Below are 12951 nucleotides of genomic sequence, written 5' to 3'. Positions count from 1 at the left end.
GCATTCTACCTAGTTATTTTCTACAACCCCAAAGGGCAGAATTCTTGCAATGACAACCGAAACAACAATGAAAGGACTTGAAAAACAGGGTAGAGATCCTTATATAACATTGCTTGAGGGCCAAAAGAAATGTGTGGACAGCCTTTTCTGTAAGTACAGAAATGAACAAAAAATTATGTCCAAGGTGTGGGAGAACCTGCTTGTATAATAATTGAGATGGAACAGAAGCAGAGGTTTATTCTTGGCATGACCCAACAAAGATCTAGTGTTGTCAAAACATTGATCCCCCCCAAAAAGAGAATGATTTAAAATGTTATTTCTATTAAATATAATAGGGCTATTAAATATAGCCCTATAATCCACATTGTTCTGTTGATTCCATTGAATGTTATGACCTATACATAAAGTATAGACCCATAATTAGAGGATCAGTATGATATAGTGGTTTGAGCATTGGATTACAACTCTAGAGACTGAGTCTGACACCCTGCTCAGCCATGAAAACCAACTGGGGCTGGGTGTACACTGCTCTATATCCCAGGATCTGATCTAAGATTATCTGCTTATCCCAGATTATTTGGCAATGTAGATTCATTCATTCATTGAGGAGCTCCGGTGGCAAAGTGTGTTAAAGCACTGAGCTGGAGACCGAAAGGTCCCAGGTTCAAATCTCAGGAGCGGTGTGGGCGGCCGCTGTTAGCTCCAGCTCCTGCCAACCTAGCAGTTCGAAAACAGGCCAATGTGAGTAGATCTGGCGGGAAGGTAACGGCACTCCATGCAGTCATGCCGGCCACATGACCTTGGAGGTGTCTACGGACAACGCCGGCTCTTCGGCTTAGAAATGGAGATGAGCACCAACCCCCAGAGTCAGACATGACTGGACTTAATATCAGGGGAAACCTTTACCTTTAGATTCATTCAAAGCAAACACTCTGGGATCAGATTCTGGGATATAGGGCAGTGTAGATTCACCCTGAGTCATCATGAGCAAGTCCCACTCTCTCTGCCTCAGAGGAAAGCAAAGGTAAACCCTGTCTTGCCAAAAAACCTTGTGACAGGTTCAGCATGAAGTTATCATAAATGAAAAATGACTTGAAGGCACACAACAAGCAACCACCCATATCATTGCACATCTTAGATTTATGTAAATTCAATATCTCACTTTACTTCCTTTTACTACTTTTTGGGTTTGTCTACATTGATCCTATACTTTGCATTGGACCAGAAGTTCAAACAACATACAGGAACTTGTGGTCCATAACAAATGGTAAATGTGGTGAACTGATTCCCTATCATTGAACTGTACAAATATAGATAGTGTTGTGATTGCAGGCTAAGTTAATGGCTGTGTATTTGGAAGTATTATGAATTAAATGAAAAAACAAAAGTGTGACCTTGTGTCAAATGCATATAATGCCTCCAGCAGCCTGGCTGGAAAGGTTTTTGTTCCATGAATCAGTACTGTCAAGTCAGACACTCAGATCCACATGCTCCTTTTGGAGATGGAAATGGCAAGTCACAGTGGACCAAGAGCAAAGGGAAAATGGGACACTGCTGTGAAAACAGGAACAAGGAAGCAAAAAAGAGGGAAGAACTGAAGGACCAGTCTGGTACATAAATAGACAGAACATAGGGTTGCAACCTCTGCCTTCATTGTTTTTGTCCAATTTACAAAAGCATAGGTAAAGGTAAAGGTTTCCCCTGACGTTAAGTCCAGTCATGTCTGACTCTGGGGGTTGGTGCTCATCTCCATTTCTAAGCCGAAGAGCCGGCGTTGTCCGTAGACACCTCCAAGGTCATGTGGCTGGCATGACTGCATGGAGCGCCCTTACCTTCCCGCCGGAGCGGTACCTATTGATCTACTCACATTGGCAGTTTTCGAACTGCTAGGTTGGCAGAAGCTGGAGTTAACAGCGGCCCTTCACGCCGCTCCCGGGGTTTGAACCTGGGACCTACCTTTCAGTCTGCAAGTTCAGCAGCTCAGTGCTTTAACGCACTTCGCCACCGGGGCTCCCCTTACAAAAGCATAGTAGATTTTTTTTTCAATAATAGAAGCAAGCTGATGGAAAGGACTTCAATGTTTAAATGTTTGTATGAGCATAGCTACTAAAAGCATCTGCCTCCCTCCCTTCACTTATCGCATGGGGTTAAAAGCAGATTGAAAAGTGATCAGTGTTGCATTTGCGATGTTCCTGGTCGAAATGTCTTGAAGGATATGCATGATCTGTTATCTGATTTCAGCTCAACTAAAACTGTGGGACCAGGACTTGGAGTGCTACCCTGTTTCCCCGAAAATAAGACATCCCCGAAAAATAAGACCTAGTAGAAGTTTTGCTGAATTGCTAAATATAAGGCCTCCCCTGAAAGTAAGACCTAGCAAAGGTTGTTCGGAAGCATCTCCAGTGCCTGCCAAACAAAACACCAGAGCATGCAGGATTGGTAAATATCCATACCAGTTGTACATGAAAATAATGGTAGTAACAGGAAATTTTTGATAGCATTCACAGTTTGTCTGGTTATGTTGGTTTGTGATGACAACTACTGTACAGTATATAATAAATGTTCATTTCTTGTTCAACAATAAATGTGAATTCTTCTTCATGTAAAAATAAGACATCCCCTGAAAATAAGACCTAGCACATCTTTAGGAGCAAAAATTAATATAAGACACTGTCTTATTTTCGGGGAAACACGGTAAGCTTCCAAAGGACCAGATAAGATACAGATGGGCTGAATGCAAAATCAGAGGCTTTTTTTCTCAATGGTTAGAGAGGATGTCAGCGGAGATAGCCCTCCAAAGAACTAACATACTAATGCGAACATGAAGAAATATTTATAGCATTTTGACAGCAATTTGAAACAAAAGACATCTGCTGCCCTGAGTACTGTTTGGTCCAGACTGTAGCAGCCTAGGCTCTGCAAGCTGATTGGTCGGGATATGCTGTCTGTCAATATTGTCAATTGGTCTCTGGGTTTGGAGGGAAATTTAATAAATTGTCATTGCTCAGTTTGAGGTTTTGTGACCTTTGCTAGTTCCACCTCTCATGGGGTGTGTAAAGGAAAAAATGTGAGTAGATTTGAGGTAATGGATGCTAATGACAGACGTTTCCCCAGCCTAGGTGCGGGGGATGGACAATGGTCCATTCTGTTGAAACAGAATAGCAATGGGCGTTAGCCAATCTGAATGGATTCCCAGGAGGAGGATAAAGGTGGATGTTGGGCAATTTCTGTGACCTCTGGTTTGGTTCTATTGTTAGGTGTTTGGGGGCATTGTTAAGGGACTATGGTAATTGTGGGGTTATCCTAGGTGTTGTGGCGCAATATTCCAAGGATATTAATGAAAGGTTACTAGCCGGCAATGAAAAATCCAATGTGTGCTGGCTGCATATCTCAGTGGAGCCATAGATAATAATTCACAATTTGGTGGTCTGATAACAGTAGAGGTAGAATTTTTTTCAGCTACTGGTCTTGTTTTGGTACATAACTGCAAAATGAAACCAGAACAGTTCACCATCCAACCCAAACCAACATTTTCTCAGCTGCAGCACCTTGAATCCAGCACACAATTGTGTGCAACTACTATGGAAGTGGCATAAAAACCCTACCTTCATTACAAATACACCCATGTGAACTGTTTATAATTGCCACTTAAAACACAAGTATATCTTTAAAAATAAAAAGGAGACTCGGCTATATGATCTTGTCACACAGTCACCCTTTTGAACTTATAATGTGATAGAACAAGCAATTTTTTTTTAAAAAGGCTCTAAACATAAAGCACATCTTAAGTCTCTTTTAAGTGCCCATTTTTACTGGTCTTACACCCAATTCAGGGCTCAGGAAAATTTCTAAATCAAAACTCCAAGAATTTACTCAAACATTACACTCATTGTCCATGTTGCTGGGGAATTCTGGGAACAGTAGTCCAAAAGATAGTGTCTATGCAATCCTCCAGTTATAGTTGAATTGCAGCATCCACCTTTCCTCACCATTGACTCTGATGGTTGTGGATGCTGGGAGTTGCAGTTCAAAGCTTCAGGATGACTGTGTGATTCCCATCCTTCGTTTATGTCATATGGATGGAATTAGTAATACTTTGCATATTTCTGCAATTGTTGGAAAATCTTTGCACTATGATTTTGCAAGAGAGATGTAGCCTAGGTCATTGACTTACTATTGTCTTTAACTTGGAGATTTCTTGGTCTTCCTTGGGCAGATTTGTCCATTCTCCAATTGAGATAGAATATAGCTGAGCAGCAGTAGGTTACATCTGCCAACCTGCATGAAACATTACACTCTCTTAATGAAGGCGGTGGGAGCACGGAGGGGAGATATGTTGGTATAGAGGACTAGATGTGGAGTGGCTTCATTTATTAGGATTTGACCAGTAGGCTTGTCTACATGGGCTTAATGGTGGATTGTCATCACTATGCAGTTGCTCCTGGCTTTCTTAATAACATTACTAAGTCTCTGGTGCTTATTGCAGGTTAAACCAGGTTAACACAGTTTTGACCCGCTTTAAGAAAAGTTAGTGGATTCTCTGGAGTTTGGCCAAAATCTGGAGTAACCCCCCAATTTTGGCACAGTATGAACACATAATCAAGTAAAAAACCAAGTGATGTATTGTAACACATCACCTCATTGCTAGCAATGCTGACTGAATGAATTCAGGAAATCCAAAAAATGAACTTTCCCAAGTTCTTGTTCTGAAAGGGCTTGTTGTCTCAAAAGAGGAAGGATTTATTCTCGTTTCACTTCTGGTTTAACTGCTATCTTTGACATGCAGAAAAAGAGTGGGGGCCCTTCCACACAGCCATATAACCCAAAATATTAAGGCAGAAAATCCCATAATATCTACTTTGAATTGGGTTGTGTGTCTACACTGCCATATATTCCAGTTTTTTTTTTTTTTCATGTCAGGAGCAACCGAAGTTGCTTCTGGAGTGAGAGAATTGGCCGTCTGCAAGGACGTTGCCCAGGGGACGCCTGGATGTTTTGATGTTTTACCATTGTTGTGGGAGGCTTCTCTCATGTCCCCGCATGGAGCTGGAGCTGATAGAGGGAGCTCATCTGCTCTCTCCCCAGGTGGGATTCGAACCTGGCAGCCTTCAGGTCAGCAACCCAACCTTCAAGTCACAAGGCTTTTATCCCCTAGGCCACCAGAGGTTCCTATTTCAGTTCAAAGCAGAAAATGTGGGATTTTATTCAGCTGCGTGGAAGGGGCCTGAAGGAAGTGGGGACTATCTCACTTCCCACTCTGCTCATGGATTATTCCCAGATGACTCATCAATGCAGGGCTCCTGTTATCTAGTCTTGCTGAACAAGCACCTACTGAGTGGGGCCCCTTCTACACAGCTGTATAAAATCCAGATTATCTGATTATCTGAACTGGATTATCTGGCAATATAGACTCAGATAATACAGTTCAGATAATGTGAATTATTTGCCTTGATATTCTGGATTTCTCAGCTGCAACTGAGAAAATGCGAGTTGAGGTTGGATGGTGAACCGTTCTGGTTTCATTTTTTAGTTATGCACCAAAACAAGACCAGTAACTGAAACAGTATAAAAGGGCTCTGTGTTTCTGCCCTTTGCTTGTGGCACAATGGTGTAGACTGCTTTGCATAAGTTGTCCATCACCCTCTTTATGGGAAGCTGACAATGTTTTCTGAAAATGGTGGTGCACTTATCTAAAAGGGAAACAACTACTGTATATACTCGAGTATAAGCCTAGTTTTTCAGCCCTCTTTTTAAGGCTGAAAAAGTCCCCCTCGGCTTATACTCGGGTGAGGGTCCTAGTTGGCTTATATTTGGGTCAGCTTATACTCGAGAATATATGGTACATTTATTATTTTTCTCTATTATTGTTGCTACTATTACATTTATTTTACTCTATTTTTATTATTAATAATAATACATTTATTATTTCACTCTGATATTATTATTATTATTGCATTTATTATTTTACTCTATTTATTATTACTTGTATTATTTTCCTGTATTTATTATTATTATTACATGTATTATTTTACTCTGATATTATTATTATTATTGCATTTATTATTTTACTCTATTTATTATGACGTATTATTTTCCTATATTCATTATTATTATTATTATTACATGTATTATTTTACTCTATAATTATTAAAAGGATACATAAGCACATTTACATTGAAGAAGATGAGAATAATGATTCGATCAGAGTTGGACAGTCTTATCTTAAGTTTGAGCTTTATGTAAATATTCAAAAACATTTAACCTACTGATGCCTCAATTAATGTAATTTTATTGGTATCTATTTTTATTTCTGAAATTTACCATCCTCAGCTTATACTGGAGTCAATGTTTTCCCAGGTTTTTTTGGAGTAAAATTAGGTGCCTCGGCTTATATTCGGGTCGGCTTATACTCAAGTATATATGGTAACTAGGCCAGTTGAAAAACTATTTGTTTATTTACTTTAATGTTATCCTGCCTTTTTCTCAATATAGGGATTCAAGAAGGCTAACAACAAATTTGACACAATGCTAATCAAAACAATGTAAATAATTAAAATATTAATACAAACAAATGTATAAATTGTGGGTTTCAATTTACTGCTGGATTTTAACTTCCATTAGCCCCTGTCAACATGAACAATGTCCAGGAAAGCTTATTTCCCCTAAATAAATGTGTTTAAAATATTTACAACAAATTATGCAATTACCAGACAATGACCATAAACCCAAGCATTGCCTGAAAACAATTTATAATTGTTAAAGATTTTGGTCTGAATATACAAGAAGAGCCATTAAAGAAAGACCTTAGAATTTCATTCATTCAAATCTCTCCATCAATCCCTGTGAGATGATGGAGGGGCAAATTCCCTATCTTCCAGTTGTTCCAAGCTGGCAGGGATGCTCCCAGTCACTCCACTTTTTCAGCTGCTTCAAAAGTGTTGCTGTTTTTTTGTATGTTTGCTCTGACATGTTAATTCTTCTCATAAGGCTATACCCTAAATTTCAGTTGCTTGTGACCCACTTGCCTGCATGCCCACAAAAAGTCCTTCTTCACTAGGTTGTCATTTGGATCTCTGAAAAGTTTTAGTAGGGCTAGTCCTGGGTCCAGTGTGGCTGTTTGATTTGTAATTCTCTCAATACTTCCAAGACTTTGATAATAGTATGGGAATGAGTGCCCAGGAAATGACAAAATGGCCAGGAAATATTCAAGTTATAGGAGCTGTGGTGGTGTAATGGATTAAACCCTTGTGCCAGCTGAACTGCTGACCTGAAGGTTGGGTTACTGACCTGAAGGTTGCTGGTTCAAATCCACGAGGTGGGGTGAGCTTCCGTCTTTCGGATTTAGCTTGTGGGGACATCAGAGAAGCCTCCCAGCAGAATGGTAACATATCCAGATGTCCCCTGGGCAACTTCTCTGTAGACAGCCAATTCTCTCACACCAGAAGTATGTTCTCAAGTCACTTCTGACATGATAAAAAAATCAAGTTATAGTCAAGAGATATAACTACATGGGGAGGAGAGGGGGAAGGCAACAAAATATGAGCATTTCAGTAACTTAAAACTAGTCAAGTGATATCAAGGGTGACCCCCCCCCCCCCCATAGAATATAATCAGGGAACTTATAGTTTTGCCAAGGACACCAGGCAAATAAAAGTACAAAATTATGCACATTAACATAGTAAAATTAAAATGGTGACTATAGTATAGTTAAACATAGTTTAGGCACAAGAGTAAAAGTCATTAGGGTCATTGTGTCCTGTCCACACATTAGGGATACTTAATCCCACCATCAGCCATAATCTCTCCTATTGTTCAGAGACTTGCCAGCCCCTCTTTCATCATTGGACAGAGGGAAATTTACATCAGAAGCAGGCGGCACGCTCCCATTGACGTCATCCAGGCTTGGCCAATCACGGCCAAGCTGGGTCCAGCTGGGGGCGGTGAGAATGTTGAATTTCACATGCATGAAAATGCTTGTTTTGCTGTATAATGTATTTCAGCCTAATTTTGTAGAATTATCGTGGGCTGGCATCACTTTCAGCTGAAATTAAATAAAATACCTTGGTGGCTTTTGCTTCAATTTGGTGAGATCTGTTCTGGAATATTGGCTTCTTTTTCTCACCAAGCTTAACCCACAGCGGCTTGGATCTCACTGCTGCTCTAAATTGCTCGATAACATTAAGCATTAGAAATAAGAGTTTAGTCATCCAAGGAAAAAGGCCTGGCAAAGTCATGCTCAGCAAATATAGGAGTTCTAAGTGGAATAATTTTCAGTATTTCACTATCTTCAGTACGAGAAATTTGGAAGTGGAAGAACCATTTTACGGGAACTAGAATTTGTCAGAGTTTTATATTATTTAGGTCATTTCTTATGTGAAAATGGATAAGTGTTTGTAAGAATCATGTCCTATCAATGTATGACCAGCAGCAATCAAGCCACCTGCTAAAGACTGAATGCTATTAATAGAGACTGAGTAAATCTTGAGTTGATGAGGATGGGGAATTGTTGGAGTGGAGCTGAAGAGAGTTTGAAGACGGAGAGTCTGGAAACCAGAGAGTTTGAAAGCTTGGAGCTTCAAAGCTTGAAGATAAGAATATTTTGTTTCCCCGTTTGAAAGTGGCTGATAAAAGCCAAGGACTGTTGTGTTTGTATATATTTTCATATACATCTTTTTTTGCTAAAAGACAGTTTGTTTTGGGTTTTCTCCTTGAACAAAGGATGCAGCTTCTGCAGAAGGGGTTGAATGCTTGGAACCCCAGTTTGATAGCTGCGACAGAATTTCTATTTGAGAGTACAGTTCTCTTGTTTTGTCCTCTCCACCTCCCTGAAGCCCTAGCTTCCTGTATTGGAAAGGTCATAGGTTCTGTACACCTACTTCATAGTATGTACATTTCATTAAATCCCACCATACAAAGCAAAATACAATCTTATTAAGATAGGAGAGAGCCAGAGCTGTCCCTAGGCAATTTTTAGGAGTAGGCAAAGAGAATTTTTGCGCCCCCCCCCCCAGATTTTGGCACCGCCTTCCCCAAACCAATAGCTGCAAAACTTCACCTTCCCACCGCAGCCTGTCCTTCTAGCTGCGACCTGGGCCTTGCCACGGCCACCATGTGGCCCACATGGCTTGGCCCCATCCACCACGCTGTGCAGCTCTGCCCACCACATCACGCAACATGGTGGGTGGTGCTGCGCTGTGTGGTGGCCGGGGCCAAGCCGTGCGGGCCTCATGGCGGGCGCGGCAAGGCCCAGATCCCAGCGAGAAGGACCAGACCGTGGCGGGAAGGATCTTCCCGCGATGTGGTGGGTGGAGCCACATGGCGCTGTCCTTCCCGCTGTGGCCTGGGCCTTGTCCCGAGAAGGGCCAAGCCGTGGCGGGAATGACTGGCCCCAAGCCGAAGGAGGCGGGGGTGGCGCCATCATCCCGGGGGGCTTGAGGGCGCCCCCAGGACGATGGCGCCACAGGCAAATGCCTCCCTCGCCTGGCGGATAGACCGCCTCTGGAGAGAGCTATCATATCCATTTCTTTCTTTTTCAAAAAGATCAACTTGATTGTGCAAAAGAGCAGGCTGTGAAAATGCACCTGTCTGTGATGTAATTGCTGTTTAGGTTCATCCGTGGCAATAATCAAATCAGCTTTTATCTGTTCAGCACATGCAAACTGGACATTGTCATGACCAGGAAAAGTGGCAGTACTACTGGTGACCGTCTTCCCAAAAGTAAGATAGGTGGATAGTGAGAAGAAAAGCAATATATTTATATGGAAGAAGGGGAAAGGGGACGACTTTGTGGAGAGTTATCTGCACTAATTGACTGATAAGGAATAATCTTTCTGGTGAGACAAATGAGGATTTTACTGGGTTATCTTTATTGTGGCGTGCTAAAAGGATGTTGTGATAAGGTGATAGTGTTGCAATGAAGCATCTGCCATCTGTCAGCTCTTCTGATGTGATGTGCTTGTTCATAAAAAGGTAAAATATTGGGAGTGTGATGTGTGTGTGTAAAACCATATGATATGCTTAAAAACACAGTGTACTGTACAACTAAAGATCACTCTCCACACACTCTAAAATAGGCATGCATGGCCTCAATCCAAATTGGGACCAGAAAGGAAATGGGGAGAAGGTTTAAACCTATCCCCATATGGTTTCTATCTACAGTGGCCCCTTGATATCTGCTGAGTTTTGATTCCAGGACACTCGATTCTCATACCATGAATACCAAATTTCATGGATGCTCAAGTTCTCATATATATATATATATATATATATATATATATATATATATATAGAGAGAGAGAGAGAGAGAGAGAGAGAGAGAGAGAGAGAGAGAGAGAGAGAGAGTAATGGCATCACGGCGACCAACAAAACTACAGGCCCCCCAACCTCGAAATTTGACAACACAACCCATCATCCACGCCTCAAGGTTGATACAACAAAAAGAAAAGAAAAATAAAGTCCTAATTAGAGGGAGAGCAATAATTTTTTTTATCCAATTGCTGCCAGTTAGAGGACTAATCTCTGCCCACTTGGTCTCCTAGCAACCAACTCAGCCGAGGGGACAGGCAGATTTAGGCCTCAGGCTTCTTGCACAGATTATCTAATTTGCACTGGATTATATGGCAGTGTAGACTCAAGGCCCTTCCACACAGCTATATAACCCATTTATAATCTTATTATTATCTGCTTGGCACTGGATTATCTTGACTCCACACTGCCATATAATCCACTTCAGTGTGCAGTCGGACACAAATGGACTTAATGTCAGGAAAAAACCTTTACCCTTTACCTTAACTACCACCAATTCCTCAATACTTTATTTCCCATACCACCAGACTTCGCCACAGCAACGCGTGGCCGGGCACAGCTAGTATATATATATATATATATATATAGAGAGAGAGAGAGAGAGAGAGAGAGAGAGAGAGTAAACTCATAGTTAACTGGCACCCATGTGAATTAATAGATATCAAGTAAATGTTTCTGGTTTCTTGAGAGCTACTATTAAAAACAGGCCTAACTAATACAATGCCCCATATAATTCCATACCTAAAGTTCTGTACTTACTTGATATTCATACTGAAATACAGAAATTGAAAACAAATAAAGACAATTAAAGACAAACTTAACACGGTTTCAGTGTTCTATTTAAAGAACGACGTCTTAGATTTATGCCAGTTGCTTGAGTCTCGATTAATTGAAAGTCTACTTGTTTAGAGCTTGTTGTGGTTAGTGGGCTTCCCATATAAGGTGGTGTTTTTCTTCTAGTTTGCACTTCCTGAACCAACGAGAGCATCTTTCTCTTAAAGTTACAGCCACACTTTCTAGAATGTAGTACTATGTAGGATATTATACACTGAGATGTAAAGACTGAAGGGAGAAACTGAGAACTTGAGGCCAATGAAAGGGTATGTGTCACCAAATTTATATTCTTATTTATCATTTATTAGATTTATTTATTTGATTTACACCTCCCTTTTCTCCCTATCCAGGATCCAAGGTTAAAGAAACAGACATTTATGTTATTAACCAGAAAAAAAACCTGAGCAACAAAGGGTATTTAACTTGGGAGCAAGTTGAAGGCACCTACTGTAGGGTCAACGCAATGCATCATGTGGCTTGCAGGTACACACTACTACTACAATTGCTACTAGTATTACTACTGCTACTACTAAATGAATGTAGGCAGCCAACAGCTCTTCCACACGTATCCCCTTCCAAAAAATATAAGATGAAAGACCTGTATAATTCCTTTGTATCTGTAACACTGAGAGTTGTCCATAGGGGTTGCTTGGCACTGAAGACATGGAGTGGCCCTGAAGATAAACCTGAGACATGAAAGCTGACATTTCCAAGGGTGAGTATTCTTCGCCCCTTTTAACTCTGCCTAATCCTAGAAACTTCTGTTTCTATCTCCTGTTGCAATCCACTCGCATAAGCAGGGGTTGAGTGGAGCTCAGCTTCAGGATTTTTTTTCCAGAGCTGGAGCAATGAGTCATTTATTGAAATGTTGGGGACATCAACAAGTAGGCGATAACAAAGCTTTCATGTTTTATTGCTGTTTGTCACAAATAACAGTAGAAGAAGTCTATGACCTGAATTAAAGGTGAGAATCATGCAGCCCTTTCACATATCAATAGACTTCTGCTCCCAACATTCAGTATCCCCGTTGGCTCAACTAGCTAAGTAGCTGTGCGATACAGAAGGCTGTGTGACTTTTCCCCCAAGAAAGGTCCATTGAATCAGTGGGATTAATTCTACTCTAATTGGAATTATCAATTGATTCCAGGTGAGAAAGAACAAAATAATGGGGAACAATACAACCATAGAATTGGAAGGGGCCCCCATAGCCATGTGTGTCAAAATTAAGGCCCGCAGGCCAAATCTGGCCCACCATGTCATTTTATGTGGCCCTCCAGATGCTGGACTACAAATTCTGTATTTCTCGTCATTAGACATCATGACTAAAGCTGATGGGAGTTATGATACAGTAACATCTGGAAGGCTGCCGTTTGTTCTGTTTAGTGAGGATGGCGAGGTTTAAATTTAGATACAAGGCTTGTGGATATGATGTCCAACTTTAAAATGTCCTTTAAACTTTCCCCAACCCCAGAGCCACATATGCCATTGGGCTGCAATTCCCATTATCCCAAATCCACATGGTGGATAATCAAAAGTGGTGGGAGTTGTTGTTCAATAACTTCTGGGGACCCAAAGTGGGTAAAAATTAAAGAGTAGTAGCCACTACCGAAAGGTCCCAGGTTCAAATCCCGGGAGCAGAGTGAGCGCCTGCTATTAGTTTCAGCTTCTGCCAACCTAGCAGTTTGAAAACATGCCAATGTGAGTAGATCAATAGGTACCGCTCCTGCGGGAAGGTAAGGGTGCTCCATGCAGTCATGCCGGCCACATGACCTTGGAGGTGTCTACGGACAACAGCAGCTCTTCGGCTTAGAA

At 41.1% G+C, this 12951-nt stretch overlaps 1 protein-coding gene and 1 long non-coding RNA gene across 2 annotated transcripts in view; one reads left to right on the top strand and one right to left on the bottom strand.

Moving 5' to 3' along the window:
• Positions 1–709: 709 nt before the first annotated feature.
• LOC134296442 (uncharacterized) lies at positions 710–11196 on the bottom strand. The gene is made up of 3 exons (XR_010003189.1): positions 11065–11196; positions 7288–7463; positions 710–4278 (listed from the first exon to the last, which is right to left on the bottom strand). It is a non-coding gene; the product is annotated as an uncharacterized LOC134296442 (long non-coding RNA).
• An 88-nt stretch (positions 11197–11284) lies between these two features.
• acp5 (acid phosphatase 5, tartrate resistant) overlaps positions 11285–12951 on the top strand; it is a 29977-nt gene continuing 28310 nt past the window's right edge. Inside the window, exons 1-3 of the mRNA XM_062971450.1 lie at positions 11285–11405; positions 11490–11622; positions 11782–11854. The gene's annotated coding sequence lies outside the window, so the exon portion shown is untranslated. The remainder of the gene's footprint in view (positions 11406–11489; positions 11623–11781; positions 11855–12951) is intronic.

Source organism: Anolis carolinensis, chromosome 2 (assembly GCF_035594765.1).
Source record: "Anolis carolinensis isolate JA03-04 chromosome 2, rAnoCar3.1.pri, whole genome shotgun sequence".
Classification (NCBI taxonomy): Eukaryota; Metazoa; Chordata; class Lepidosauria; order Squamata; family Dactyloidae; genus Anolis; species Anolis carolinensis.
This window is presented reverse-complemented; position numbering and strand designations above follow the sequence as displayed.